Genomic DNA, 16,325 nt, shown 5'->3' with positions numbered 1-16,325 from the left:
TCTATGTGACACCAAAAACTACCTTTTTAGCAAGCCAATTTCATCTAACCTCTGTTTTCTTACAGTTTTTATTGTCATACCCAAACCATCATGTTCCACAGTCTTTAGGAAATGTGCAGTGACTAGGCACCACACACGGGTATGCACATTGCAGCTCTGTGTCCACACTTAGTATAGAGCACAGTGGATGCACAGTGTGCAATGATCCAGAGGAGCCTAAAATTCTAAACTACTTGCCAGTTACCAGTAGTCTGTCTATGTGGTCAAAAAAAAAAGTACCAAGTTCTAATAGAAGGTACATGCTAACGGTGTGACCTGGATGCACTTGGTGGGCATCTCAGGACCCTAGTTCAAACATCCATATTAATTATGTCATCTTAGTTGATTTTTGAGGTAACACATAAACTATCATTTAAGGTAGTGCCTGGCATTTAATATGGTTGATCAAATACTAATTCTTATGCTTCAGGAGCCGAGATCGCACCCCTGCACTCCAGCATGAGTGACAGAGTGAGACTCTGTCTCAAAAAAGAAAGAAAGAAAGAGAGAGAGAGAGAGAGAGAGAGAGAGAGACAGAAAGAAAGAAAGAAAGAAAGAAAGAAAGAAAGAAAGAAAGAAAGAAAGAAAGAAAGAAAGAAAGAAAGAAAGAGAAAAAAATAATTTATCTCTTATTGGACTTTGGACATAGACATTACATGTGCATTTAACATCACTCTAACGTACCTAATTTTTCTTATATCAATACTGCAATAATTCAGTTTTCACTAATGATATTAGGCTTTTCAGTTTTCTCAATTACAGTGTTGGCTGGGTTTATTTAGCTTCACACTTCAAAGTAGAATCATGATATATTTCTTCCAAAAAAAAAAAAATCTCAAGTCCTGCAATAGTTGATGAATAGCTGTTTTGGGGGGCAGAGAGAGGAGTGGTTAAAATATCTTAATCAAATAGGAATAAGGTTTGTCCTGTGTTCGAGATAGCAGAAACAATTTGAAGCTGTGGTAGTTATTATGACAAAGACTGGGAATTCAGTCTAGTGTAAGAGCAGCTCATAATTAAAACGATCACAGGGAATGCATAGTATTTCAGTGTAAGAACTGTTCAAATAAGTGGTCTCTGAGGTAGAGTTGGCAAACAAGGTGAGAAGCAGACTCTAAAATCTTGCTTTAAGCAGCATTTTCTTGCTTATTAATCTGACAGCTTTCTCCGCTGCTCTCAAGCTAACTACAGCAGTTTTAATCACAGAGAGAGCATGTCAAATTGCTCGGAACTCAAGCCCATCAAAAATGGAATGCCTTCAGGATTTAAAGAACCTTGAGGGGTCAAAGCTCTTACTCCCTATTTAGTATGCTGTATGCCATCAACTTTGGTGAATATAGACAAGGAATTAAAATATTCATATGCCTGTCTTCTGTTTTCCTTTATCTATTTTACCTATTTTGTAAAGTTGTACAAAATTATGTCTCCTTTCACTGGAGATGTTCTCTTACTGCTTAAGTGCTGCAAATTTTGATACTGTCACATATAGAATATGCTGTATTTAAATGCTCCATTACAGGAAAACAAGCACCAATCATACCCCTGCTTGAATCTTCAATTTGTTTATTTTCCAAATTATTTTCCCCACGAATATTTTCCTATCCAGTGAGTCCTAAAGTGACACAGAGGATACAAGCAGTACTTGCATTGCACTACATACTGTTTAATTGAAACACATATTTATCAGAACACTATCATCACTTTGCACAGTTTGTGGTAAACAAATATAAGAAATATCTCTGAAATCTAGGTCTATGATTCTTTCTTTTGTTGCAGTCATACTATGAAAATAGTGTTGGGTGTCAGATATATTTTAATCTGTTACTTTTGATTTATTTGTTTTAATGATCCTCATTAAATCTCTCACTCTTTGATTTGTCACCTTTCAATAGCATCTCTTTCTCCTCTAGACAGTTGAGCTGCTAGATGTCCAGTGGTTAGTTAAGAGAAGTCAAAATGAAAATAACAGTCAAGGCTTTAATCACTTAATTGTGATTGTATAAGGGAACAATGAAACAAGAGAAAGCATCGGCTCTCTTAATGTTCCAGTTTCCCCCAATTGGAACACCAGCAGGTGGGCATTGCTAGTGGATTAGGGCAGATGTGGGGGACTTTTCACTGCACAGAAAGCCTCAGACAGAAAGCCCTTGCTCTTTTCTTGACTTGAAGGTGGTGTCAAGGGAAAAGGGAGAGGAAAGGGTTGGGTGTGAATAAGTACTGAGTACTGAGTCAAAGAGAGTAAAAGCATTTCCAAGGTCCCCAGTAAGGAGTAGTCTTGACAGAAACACTTTAGAGAAAACCTTAGTTCATTTGGACTGCCATAACAAAATACCATAGACTAGGTAGATAATAAACAACAGAAACTTATTACCACAGCTCTGGAGGCTGGAAAGTCCAAGATCAAGGCACCAAAAGATGCAGTGTCTGTTGAGGGCTCGCTTTCTGTTTCATACCTGACATCTTTTCACCAGGTCCTCACACAGCAGAAAGGATGAGAGAGCTCTCCAGTCTCTTTTTCATAAGGTCACTAATTCCATTAATGAGCGCTCCACCCTTATGACCCAATGGTACATAAATGTTATATCCATAACATGGGCTGACAATTGATTCTACGCTTTGACCTTAATCATTTTTCTGTGGCCTTCATCATAATTTAATGCCTGTGGGAAAAATGTAAAGTTAAATAATGTTATTAATGTGATTAATAATGTATAATTGTGAGTATATGTGTATACACACACCCCAGTTTTTACTCTCTACTTAAATGACACATCTTACTAACACTAGCATGGGCTAGATTTAAAAAAAAAAAATAGATGTCTTTTGACAATTTGGAGTTTAGCCCACTTTCAGTAAGAGAGCCTTCCTAGGTGAGCCTTCCAAGCCTTGCTTCTGTTGTCATAGAATGGGGTTACGGTTCCATTACTTTATTTTGAACCACACATTGCTGTTTTTTAAAAAGCAGAAAGTAACCCCAATCAATGCAAGTTTTCAACACCAATGGGAGTCACTGAATAAAGTGAATAAAGGAGGCAAAGAGATTTGACACAGTTTAATTATTCCCATGGCATGGCTTCATAATTGTATTGGATGTTTATAGTAAACAAAACTCATAAAGATCACTTTATCAACTATCATGGTAAGTGTTATTCACCAAAATATAATAAGTAGTTCTAGTTATGCAAATAGGTACTTGTAGCATGAAAGAAAGCTCCCAATGACAGCATCACTCATGGATTTTAAATAGGTGTTTTATTTCAAACAATTTAGATGAAAATGAAAGTGATGTGCCCTAGAAAAATTGTTAAAAATTCAAAAAGTGACCCCATTCATGACAAAGATGCTGAAACTGAATATATATACATATATATCTAAATCGAATAACTTTTTTCATAAAATGTAACTTAAAAAGTTTTATTTCTAAAAACAAAATATAGTGCCATATGTAGCATGTCATTTTAAGTGTGTTTTCTTCAATTTAAAAATTAAAGGCAAGTCAAAATTCAACTATACATATTATATAAATGTTATATATTAAAAGTGATAAAAAATGGGGGATTTTCTTTTATTCAGAGTTGTCTCATATATTTCATGGTGATTGAAAAAAAGAAAAAAAAAAAACTTCAGCCAAATTAAATTTAAAAGAGTTTCATTGAGTAATGAACAATTCATAAATGTGGCAGCCTCCCAAACCAGAGTATGCTCAGAGACGCTAGCACAGCCACATGGTAAAAGCAGATTTATGAACAGAAAAAGGAAAATGATGTACCGAAAACGGAAGTGAGGTACAGAAACAGCCACATTGGTTACAGGTCAGTATTTGCCTCATTTTAACATGGTTCGAACAGCTGGTTACATTTGATCGACCAAAACTCGAGGCTTGGTACAAATGTGGACTACAGTCTTTTTACACATCTACTTGTTATATTTCAGGATGCACAGATAAACCTTTAGTCCAAACTTCAAATATGAGAGGAGGGAGCTTTAGGCTAAACTTGATTTAGCAATGTTACATATCGTGTTATCATTTCTGTATAGAACTTTATACTTTGATCCTAATTTGAAGCCACTAAGTGAAATGACAAAGACCCCACTATGTTAAAGAAAACCTTAAAGCTCCATTTTATCAAAATAGATGCAATACACTTATCAATTTTATTCTTAGAAGAAAATGTTCTATCACAAAAGCAATGCCTATTTAGAACATGTTTTGAATTTGTTAAGAAAAGGCACCTTAGTTTGTACAAAGTGATACTAACTCATTTATTCATGTCCTTGTGTCTTTGGCACAAGAGATAAAAGCTTGTTAGTGTTATTTATACAAGTTTTGAAATGAAGAAGAAAAAGGAATCCCTGTTGCTATATTTTTTTTCTGCTTTCCTACTTTTGGCTGAGCCTCCTGTAAATAAATTACCTCATGTAATGCCTTGTGCAAACAGATTTAAAGAGTTCTTTTTACTTTTGATATTACAGGTAAGAACTTTCACAGGACATTTTCTTTTTAATCCCTTCCTGTATCTTCCTGTATGATTTTTCTTGTCACAGGATCTTCACCGATATCTGTGGTCTGGCCAGGAGGTCCAGCAGAACTACTAGCTTCTTTGGTGGCTGATGTTATTGAAGCTGCTTTTCCAATTGCCAGCAAATGATATAAATTGTAGGAGACTGAAAAGGTCACCTCTGGAACAGTCCTACTTAAATTAGCTCAAATCATCACTAACCTGCAGCTACAGAGAGAATCTGAAGCCCAGGCCGCAGGAGCGGTCATGCCAGCTGACAGCGGGCTGGTGCCTCAACCCCACATTAGTTTTCATCTGGAAAACAAAATCAAAGCACAATTGTGGCTAAAACTCACTTAGATATACTTTTGAAATGTAAAGGGTTTTTTTCCTGATGTCTTGTTTCTTTAAAAGATATAGCTGTCTGTTTTTTGATCACTTCAGTATGTCTATATTTTACATAAAATATATTTGGTTACATTAAATCTCTTATTTTAAAATAGGACTTAAGTTTATTAACATATATAATACGCGTACATATATATTCATAAATGTAGAATGTAGTAGAAACATAAAGAGTATCATTCCATTGTAGTTTCCTTGAATGTAATTTGTCAAAATGCAAGTCTAAATGCAATGACTTTCTGTTTAATTTATAATACCTAGGACCATACAGAATCACTTAGCGTTTGTTTCTGAGTCAAGCTGCTTGACTATAAAGGTCAACTCTCCTTGGGCAAATTGCTCAACCTCTCAGTACCCACGTTGACACGAATATAAAAAGAGCATAATAATACTTAGCTCAGAGGTACCTAACAGCCAGTACAGCCAACTGCCCTTGCTACTCTATTTGGTGGGGTCCTGTAAGCTTCCTGCTAGGCAGGATATCAACTCTTTAATTGCTAGAACACGCTGAGGTACAGGAAAATGCCTGGAAGAAGCTGGTATGGCCAGGGTAGAAGTGGAGTGTATAGTGGAGCAAAAGTATTTCAAAAGTTTATCATCAGGTGTGAGCCGTATGGAGCATACTTGCAAAATATTGACCTTGTTTGTGAGCATGGATTAAGTTAGTATGCAGTTAATATGCATTAAACTTTAGATAGCACCAGGCATATAATTTCTCAAAAAACTCTTTTAGAAGTATATGCTCAAAATGTTACAGTATAAAGACTTAGAGGCCTGAAAGATATATTGGGAAATTAATATGGGAGGTTTTGCTGTCTCTAAGGAAGCCCCGAGTGTTCCACAGGCATTTAAATTTTATTCAGTTGTTAAGAGCAGATTACAAGACTAAAAATTCCTTCTAAAAAGGTGGATTGATGGAGACATGGCCATTAAATAACATTTCTAAAGAAATTGCAAAAACTGAAATAAGATGTACATACACCAAACCCCAAAACAAATACTGTTAAGTTTGTGATGATGTTTTTATTCGTAGTAAGTTCAGACCAAGTCAGCAATTTGGTAGTTTATGGAATGCAATGGTTGTTGTCTTTATTCATGCTTAACAGAGAAAAACAACAGTGCAATATAGTAGAGTTTAAAAGCCTTTGGACTTCTTTGCACTGCTCATCTGATTAGATTGGGCCAAATCGTGCGAATCCCCTTTTTGATTGATTCAAAGTCAACTGATGAGGGATATGAATTACATCTGCAACATCCCTTCACCTTTGCTATGAAATGTTGTTAACGTGAGAATGGTTACCCCATCACATTCACAGATTTTGTTCTCCCCTCAGGGGAAGTAATTATACACAGTGAGTAGTACCCCAGAGGGCAAGATTCTTGAGTCCATGTTTGAATCCTGCCCATCACAAGAGTGTTTAGATAATCCAGAAAGTAGTGACATATTATGAACACAATCGCTGAAAATTATTTATCATCCCTCCAAGTGGTATTATTCAATGGCTATTTAGAGAAATGTATGTTTTTATGTAGAACGATATGTTCAAGTTATTTAACCTACATGCATAAATAGTTCATGCAAAATGTGAGTTTTAAAATATTAATTAGAATTTTTTTTCTATTATCTTTGCTCTTATTCTACATAGCCATATTTTGTGGACTAAAGAAATTCACTGATAATAATTATAAAAGTACAGGATGAGAGAAATAAAAACTGAATTCTGTGTTTCAGAGAAACAGAGGATACTTGTCAACATTTATTATACTTACAAGAAAACTGTCCGTCTTTATAACAAACATTTTCAAAATCCTTTCGGCACATCTATCTGAACAATAAGATTTGGGCCCTTTTCAACAGCAAAATAATCAAAGAGAGCAAAAACAAATGCTTTTGGAAAACATAAGAAGAAAATATCTTTCTTTTTTTGCATTTGTTTGATGGAAAGTTTATTTCTGGCCTAAGGCAATGTTTAATTTAGCCTTAATATATTTATGTGAAAAATCTCCCATGTAATGTTGAAGCTTAAATTATTATGGATTAAAACTATATGTTTTTACAAAATGAATATTTAGTAAAATAGTTCAATGCCCTGTCAGGTTTTCAAAAACTAAAGCTGAATTTCCAATAGTATTTCTATTTCCAAAGCTCAGCATTACTATATTCAAAATACATTTTATTAATTGATACTTGATCCACATTTTACTTCACTTTTTTGCTGTCGTGGGATAAGAGCATAAGGCACAGTAGAAGCCCTCTTCTTTGAAAATTGCACTGGTATGTTATTTGTATTGGCTGATATTTCTGTCAGCCAATTGGAGCATTTATGATTGCTGCTGTTATTGAAATTTTGCTCTGAATTTTTCCTTTTCAGAGACAAGAAACCTCAAAGTTTCCTCTAGAGGAGGAAACAATAACAATAGTCCTATCTTCTTAGGAAAATATATGTAAAATTGCCTAGTTACCTAGCCTACCATATGCATAAACCTCATGTTTGTGAAATTGTGTTGATCAGATAGCATTAAGAGTTGGGCTGCTTTTGGATAAATATTGGTAAAACATATAAGGCTTTAAATAATTATTGTCTACTACTTCATATTATATAGGAATATTAATACTACTAACATATGCAACATTTTAAATTAAAAATTTATAAAATGTTCAAATTTTCTAGAGTTGATTAGTCTAGGTTTTTTAACTCAAACCACAGAAATCTATTTAGTCTCTATTGTATGTACCATCACGGTGGCAAATTGGAAAGAATATTTTCTACTCTACTGTCAGAGAGAATAGGTTTCAATTCAGTCTCTCTCATTAAGAAGGTGAACCTAGGTCAACACATGTTTTCAACTCTATGAGTTTCAGATGTCTTATGTGATAAAATAAAATTCTGATATTTAACTAACAGACAAATTAACCAGGTTAATCAGTTTTTTTTTTTGTTTTTTTGTTTTTTTTTTTTTTTTTTTTTTTTTTTTTTTTTTTTTTTTACCATAAATGCGGTAACTACCTGGAACATTTTTCCTTTCTTACCTCATCTCATTTTTCTGACTAACTCCGATTAGTCATAATTCAGCTGTCAGTTTACGTATCAACTCTTGTGGAAAACCTTCCACTGCATTACCTTCACCTCATCCCTCCTTAGACAGATTAGCTGCCCCTGCTCTTTCCCCTTTGATTAGTCTTTCCTATAATCATAGCCCTATCATTGCCTTTCTCTTCCTGTTCTATCTCTAGCTCCTAGAAGGCTGTCAGGCAATGAAAACATACACTTATGTAAATTACACTTATACATTGTATTTAGTCCTAATAGTATGACCCAGTTCATTGATAATCTTAGTGAGTTTAAGTGATTTTTCTGGATTGTTCATTTGAATGTTAATCCCATGAAGCTACAGCCTTTATACATTTGTGTAATGTTAAATATACTTGATAAAAAGGCAGGTACACAATAATTATTTTTGAAAAATTCATTAACAGTAAATAGCAACAATAGAGTACTTACAGAGTAGCCAGCATATAATTATTTACAAATATTAATGTCATCAAACATTCCCCTACTTCTCACATATCTGAAGTCTTAAATTGCTTTTCGTAATTGACTTAGTACTTGAGCCATTGATACCTTGGATTTATAAACACCACATGTACAAAAAGGGCTGACTAAAAATAAAATGCTCTATTTAACTAGTAATGTAAATAAATCACTGACCCACCTTTAGATAGCATAGATCTTGACATAGATCTATGTGACACAGAAATTGGAGAAGCTAAACTAAGGCTCTAATTTGCAAGATGGTTACAGATAAACATTCACACACACAAATTTTAGGAAGGAGATCTAAATTGCACAAAAGCATAGAAAAATTATAATAAAATTAAAATAATTACATAAATATACAAAACACATATAGGTAAAAACTTAAAAATACAATAATAGAAATTATACCAACTGATTTTATGTTTGAAAATACTATAAAATGGTTTTAAATGGATCCATAGTGAAATTACATAAGCACACCATTTCTAAAGAAATAGTCAATAAATATTATATGATTGTGATTACTGGCAATATCCCGTTTTGTGAAAAATAAAGCTATCTGATTTCAAACTTGAATTGCTAACATACCTATAATTTTGTATGTGTTCATATTACAAATTAACACAAGAAAATTAATATAACGCATTCGCAGATTCATTAAAGTACTTTTCAGAATGAGGTTATTTTTACTTACTTTCAAGTTTTTTGTTTCATATGTAGTGTAAGCTCTGCATGTGGGAAACATTTTTAAGTGTAACTCATGGGAACAATCTTATTCTAGGATCCTCTATGGAAAACTATTGTTAATATACATAACATGAGAACGGCCTAGTTTCCAGGAGTTTCTCAAAACTCCAGATAAATATACATTGGATCTTAGCCTAAAATCCTTGGCAACTTTTATTGCCCACAGCTTACAGATACAGTTGCTTGGATGAATGAAATACTTTCAATAGTAACTATCGTGAAAGGAACAAATAGTTCCATAAAGAGTTGGACACAATTTCTATTCTATTATAGAACAGAGTTTTAATTGAACCAAAAAATAAACAAACATCTTCAAAGGTTTATTATGTTGGTGCTAAACTCTAAAATGGTTCCTCATTTCAAATAATTGCTCTATTTTTGTCTTAGCTTGATTTTTCATATTCTGCACGAGAAAACATTTCTTGGTTTGGCAATCTGTTACCTGAATTTAAACATTATTTTTTTCCACTTATCTTGATTAATAAAAGGAGAATAATGTTGAGGAAGAAAAACAAATCTTAATATTCTTTACAGAAAACATGGCAAATGTATTCTAAAATAATGGCAACTTTGAAGAAGGTATGATTTCTATAAGACAGAATGCTATAGTAGAATAATGACATCCTCTCCAAAATTCATGTTGAAACCTAATTCCCAGTACAACAATATTAAGTGATAAGGCCAATAAGAGGTGATTATGTCTTGATGGCTATGCCCTCATGAATAGGATTAGTACTTTAATAAAAGGGCTGGAGGTAAAAGAGAGTACTATCTTGTTCTTCCACCTTCTGCCACACAAAGACACAGCAACAAGGCTCCATATTGGAAGTTGAGAGTAGCCCTCACCAATGTCTGTACCTTGATCTTTGACTTCCTAGCCTCCACAACTGTAAGAAATAACTTTTTCTTATTTAGAAATTATACAGTATGTGATATTTTCTTATAGCAGGAAAAATAAACTAAAAAACATACAGTCATGCATTGCTTAATGATGAGAGTACATGCACTGTTAGGTTATTCCATCATTGTGCAAGCATTATAGAGTGTATTTACACCAACTGAAATGGGATAGCCTACTACACACCTAGATTTGTGTGGTATAACCTATTGCTTATTATATTTAGATGATATAGCCCACTATACACCTAGATTGTGTGGTAAAACCTATTGCTTATAGGCTACAAACTTGTACAGTATGTTATTGTACTGAATATAGTAAGCAACCATAACACAAATAACTAGGTGATAGGAATTTTCCAGTTCCATCATAATCTTATGAGTATATGCAGTCTGTATTTTACATAAATGTCATTTTGCTGTGTATGACTGTATTTAAGTTTCTAGCCCAGTTATAAGACATAAATTAGGACATAAAAGAAGTTTGAATCCTAACTAATATGAAAACTGAAAAGTAAATTCACTTACAGTTTCTAATAAAGTGTGTGATTATACTATCTTTACATAAAATGCATATTATGTAAGTTATGTCCTCTATCATTTTATAATCTTGTACTTTTTAATGATAAAATTTTTGTAAACTATTTTAATGTATCTTTGTTTCTCAATTCTGGGAGGAAGTCAGTGCACCACCAATTAGCTCACTGTAAAAATTTCAATTCATAGAAAATTGCAGGCAATGATCAAGGAAGTATTCTGTTCCTCCAATTGTTTTGCTTGATCTCAAAGTCATTAACTGGGTCAAAGGTCTAAATGTAATTGGTTGTAATTTAGTGAATAGAATTATATATTTCTTTGCATCAAAGATTATTATGTTGATGTCAAAGATCGCTAAACTCTATCCAGAATTAGTTTAATGTGAATCTAAAGAGGGATGTAGTCAAAGAGCTTAGGCTAGAGAAGAATATTCTGAAATAGGTCAAACCTCTGAAATTCCCTAGCTTTAAAGGAACAAGCTGTGCACAGCAAAGGAAAAAAAAGAATTTTAAGTACTTTTTAATTTTTTTAACACTTAGAAGAGTAGTGAAGGTTTGGTAAAGTATTGGCAGATGGTCTCATTACATAAATGGTTGCTAAGGAGTGTCATCACTGATAAAATGCAGTATGCTGCCCACATTCAAAGTAGTGAATTACAGAAACACAAATCTGCGTTATTGCTGTTCTGGTGGTTGTGATGGTTTTACTATAAATTCTGCCATTCCTGTGAAATCATATCTTATATATGAATATTACACAATAGAAAGTTCTAAAGCAAACTCCTATCCATTATAGGAAAGAAATATTAAAGCTTTATTTATTCTTGGTTGGTGTACAATATTTCATACATAGAGACAGAATATACGTAGCATAAATGAAGAGTTTTTGGCACCTCCTCCAAATATGATGAAGAAAGGCAGCTCAACTTTAGAATTCAGGCCAAGACACTCCCTCTTGTGCTTAAGGAGCCAATTGCTCATGGAGAAGCCTTCACATCCCCAGTGGTGTGGGACTGCATTTTGTAGATATGTTCTAGGAAAAAGATTTTTATGCTTAAATGACCTCCTCTGATGATTCAAGAGCAAATTAAACTTCAACAAGCCATCTTTTGATTCCATTTATTTGGACAAATTGAAAATCCAAGGGGTACAGCTGTTAAGAATTTCCTGAGATAATATTTAGAATGATATCAGTTGAATTCTTGCTACAAGAGTGTAAGCAAGGATATTTCAGAGGCAGGAAGAAAAGATTCTTAATCCTCCCTAGTGTAAGTTTGCTATCTATATGCCTAGATGCAGCCTGACCCTTGAGCTCTAATTTATAAACTGGATGGCAGTTTGTGGGCCAACATTATTGTTTGGTCTGGGGAGGCATATGGAGTCAAGTGGCATTGACCTAGCCAGGTGAAGTGAATATCAGTGTCTCATTAAACATTACTTAGAGTGATGTGAAAGAAATAAGGACTTGGTCAAATAAAAGGGACACATTGTAAATAGTGCTTTTCAAAAAAATGATGAAATCAAAGTTGTAGGGTGTGTTTGTGTATGTGTACATAAGTGCATGTTCAAGCCTCTTTTTAATATTAGATATAGATCTAAATCTTTGAAACACTGGTGTAGAGAAGTCTAGAGAATAAAATTCTGTAATTTCTCTTCCTCATTAATATTCCATTAACGCTCTCTTAAAGTCGTATATGTACCTCTTGAGGCAAGTTATCCAATCTTGATGTGATGCAGTTTCTTCAATTACAAAATTAGTTAGTACTCATAGAGTTGTTATTTGGATTAAATGTGTTAATATTTCCAAAGTGGCTGGCTCATAACAGGCATTATATTTTTCTTTTCTTTAAAATATAAAATAAAATTTAAAAAACTATAATAAAGAAAATCAGAAAGTGTTCCTCAGAAGATTTAGAAAAACTTGCTTGTTTTTCTAGATAGTAATTGTTCTGAATTATGCCAGATTTAAATTTCATGTATGCTTTTTTTCATATCTGTAATAAGGTCAGATAGATATGAGTTAATCTATTTTAGTTTAAGAAATCTTCACAATATGGAAGATAAAAAGGATAAATATTTATAGCTGTCATCAGAAAATGACTCTGACTTCTACACTGTCAAAATAGATGATTATAATGCAAAATTTAGATTCTACATATAAAATGGAATAATTTGACCTTTGGAAATAATTTATTCTGCCAATGATATTAATAATAAAATTTCATTCTATACTGCTTTACTTTCATACAAAAAATATATCAACCATACTTAAACATGGTTGTTCTCCTATGGGAATGTAATATTATGAGTCCTTGCCAGAATTTGAGGTAATTGAATCATATTTAAAGTTTGAAGGCTAAGAACTAAAGGAAATACAACTTAAAACTCAATTGAGATGAATAATAAAAAAGTCATTGAAATTCATGTGAACCTAAAACCAGTGAATTTCACACTGCCCAAATTAGGTTATCTCTCAGTAAACTAATGATTGTTTGTGACATTTTAAAAACCGAATGTTGGAATGAAAAATCCTATAATAAAAATATGTTTATATTTAGCCATGTAAAAAGCTTTTAAATATTTTTCTAGTTATTTCTGAACAGACACAAAATTAAGACACATCTGTGAAACAGTATATGGAACTACCTAGAATTCAAATGATACATTGACTGTGTTTAAATTAATCACAATGATGATTTAGGCAGAAATGTTATTGTTTTCCATTTAAAATTAATTTTGCGACATTTGTAATATGTACAGTCATTTTTCAAATGTATACGACTAGGGGATACAATACAAAAATAAATAAATAAACAAAATCCCCAACATGTAAAAAAAAAACCTCTTTCTTTCAAAGGGTAAAATGACATTACACATCACAGTTATTTATTGGCTGAAGTGGTTTCCCTTGCCCTGAACTACTTTTGCCTATCTCATGTGAACATCCCGGTGACAATGACATTTAAGTGAGAGTCCATGTGCATTCATTACTGTGTATGGAGAGAAAGGTTACATTTGGTAAAACTAACCTCTTTGCAGTCTCAGTAACAGAAGAACAATTTACACATCAAAGAGTGAGCTACCCAGATAGACTGAGAGCTTTTCAATAGACCTTTGAAAAAGAATAAGAAAGAAGTGATCTAATCCTCTAAAGCAACGTGAACTCTAGACTGATCTTAACTCTAAACGGTCTCTCTACAGGATAAAATAACTTTATCATTATCATTTTTTAAAATATGGAGATTTGGGATTATGTATAATGATTTACTCTCACATACCTGAAAGCAAAATGGTGTTTCTTATTTGGCAGTAGCAAACGTTCACATTGAAAAGATGACTTGACATTCACATTGAAAATTCCCACTTCCTCTGTGACAGCTGGATATCTGAGATCTCGTGGTCATGCTACAATTATGGAGGAATGAACAAAACAAACCGAGATCAGAATGACTTCCCTGGTGAAGTACAGGATATAAGCCATTTTCTGTTTGAACTAGCTCTTTGCCCTCTATCTATGAATTCCAGTTCATCAGCGGAATATTATGAATCAATATTTGTGTCTGTAAATTTTGTTTTTTACTTTTTTCTTCTCAAGTAACCTCACACAAAGAAGAGTTTACAAATAAAAGGTAGCTTTTCCTTCATTGAGATGCTCTAAGTGAAGGTAATTGAGACAAAATAAATTGGAAAAAAATACTTTACATGAAGCTGTGCGTTCAAGTGCCAAAGCAAAAGTTACGTAACCTTGCTATTTCATTTTCTTCTTCTGCAAAATGAAGTTAATACTACCTTCCTTACTTGCCTCATAGCATCTGGGTAAGGTAAAAAGAGATGATAGATAGGTGAAAGCTTTGACAGAGTATAAGCCTATACACATTTCTCATGATCACCATGCCTTTGTCAGTTTTCTGCTTTTCTCTCTCTAATAATCATTGTTCTGTCAGATATATTACATAAACTTCTGAAGTGAGTGTATAAAAAGTGAGCTGTGGCCGGGCGCGGTGGCTCAAGCCTGTAATCCCAGCACTTTGGGAGGCCGAGACGGGCGGATCACGAGGTCAGGAATTCGAGACCATCCTGGCAAACACGGTGAAACCTCGTCTCTACTAAAAAATACAAAAACTAGCCGGGCGAGGTGGTGGCGCCTGTAGTCCCAGCTACTCGGGAGGCTGAGGCAGGAGAATGGCATAAACCCAGGAGGCGGAGCTTGCAGTGAGCTGAGATCCGGCCACTGCACTCCAGCCTGGGCGACAGAGTGAGACTCCATCTCAAAAAAAAAAAAAAAAAGTGAGCTGTATTTAGAACAACTGTAAAAACATAGGAGTAAACAGAATTTCACTGATATCAAAACATGGACTCTTTTTATTTAAAACACTTTTTCATTTAAAGGCCATCTAAAGTCTAAAACAATAACCTCATTATAGAGAAATTCTCAGGATGTGTTGAGAACTTAATGGCAGGTACCATGTTTAAAGAAAATGCAATTGTAATCCAAAAGTCTGGTATTGATTATTTTACTAGTTTGCTTGGATTCCTGTGACATTAAGAGAAATTTGGAAATTAAAGGAAGATAGACTTTTAAAAATATTTTAATTGTTCCGGTTTTGATTTCAAAGGAAATTTTATAAACTATTCTTTAGAGAGAACTAAGCTATTGCATAGCATGTGGTTTTAAGGATGTGTTTTAATGACTGTGTGTTTATGTGTATGTGTGTGTTTAAAAGTGACAACCTGTTTTGAATTATTGGCATGTGTAGATATGACTAAGACAAAAATGGTAAGACAAAACAGGCCCTTTACACTATACGAATCTAAAATTCCTTAATTTGAGGCCTCCATTTTTTTCCCTTAGAATAGTTTGTTGAGATTTTATGACTCTTCTCAAAATAAACTTCATATGGAAAGTACTAGTGAATTAACTGTAGAGTTGAAGAAGTGATAAATGTGAACAGAATTTCCCAAGTAGGGTTGGCAGATTTAAAAATAATAAATAAGCAAACAAATAAATAAATAATATAATTCAAGCTATATACTAAATTCAAATTTCAGGTAAGAAACAAATATTTTTGCCCCATGTAATATTTGCGACATACATATACCAAAAACAAACTTACTTTTCCCTGAGTTTTAATTGTCAATCAGTGTATCAATTTTTTATGCTGTGTAATAAATTACCACATGTTTAGGATCTTAAATCAATATCCATGTTTTATTCGATCATTTCCTGTAAGTCCAACACCAGGGCATTTCTGATCAACATCTGAGTTCTCTGCTCAGAGTCTGCAATGGTTGAAATCAAGGTATCAGCTGGTCTGTGTTCTTATCTGGAAGCCAGACTAGAGAAGGATCCATTTCTCCAGCCTGGTGAGTGAATTTATTTTGTTTGGTTGTATAGTTCACAATAGCTTGCTTCTTGGAGGCCAGCTGTGGAAAGAAAGAGTTTCTGCTGCTTTGAGTCTCTGCCTTCAGGGAAGACCTAGTTTTTTGTTTGTTTGCTTGTTTTAAAGGCAGAGTATAATTTGGTTAGTCATACCCAGAATAGTTTCCCTTTGTATTAACTGAATGGCAATCAATTGGGGACCTTAATTACATCAACAAAATCTCTCATTTTTACCATATAAGAAAGCATAATCACTACGATATCTCATCACCTTTACCATATT

General features: G+C 33.5%; 1 long non-coding RNA gene across 1 annotated transcript; it reads right to left on the bottom strand.

Annotated features, from left to right (window-relative positions):
• Nucleotides 1-2,412: 2,412 nt before the first annotated feature.
• Nucleotides 2,413-14,069, bottom strand: LOC104653830. The gene is made up of 3 exons (XR_746730.1): nucleotides 13,941-14,069; nucleotides 4,761-4,853; nucleotides 2,413-2,699 (listed from the first exon to the last, which is right to left on the bottom strand). It is a non-coding gene; the product is annotated as an uncharacterized LOC104653830 (long non-coding RNA).
• Nucleotides 14,070-16,325: the final 2,256 nt, after the last annotated feature.

Source organism: Rhinopithecus roxellana, chromosome 18 (genome assembly GCF_007565055.1).
Source record: "Rhinopithecus roxellana isolate Shanxi Qingling chromosome 18, ASM756505v1, whole genome shotgun sequence".
NCBI lineage: Eukaryota > Metazoa > Chordata > Mammalia > Primates > Cercopithecidae > Rhinopithecus > Rhinopithecus roxellana.
Note: the sequence above shows the minus strand (reverse complement) of the source record. Positions and strands in the feature narration are given on the sequence as shown.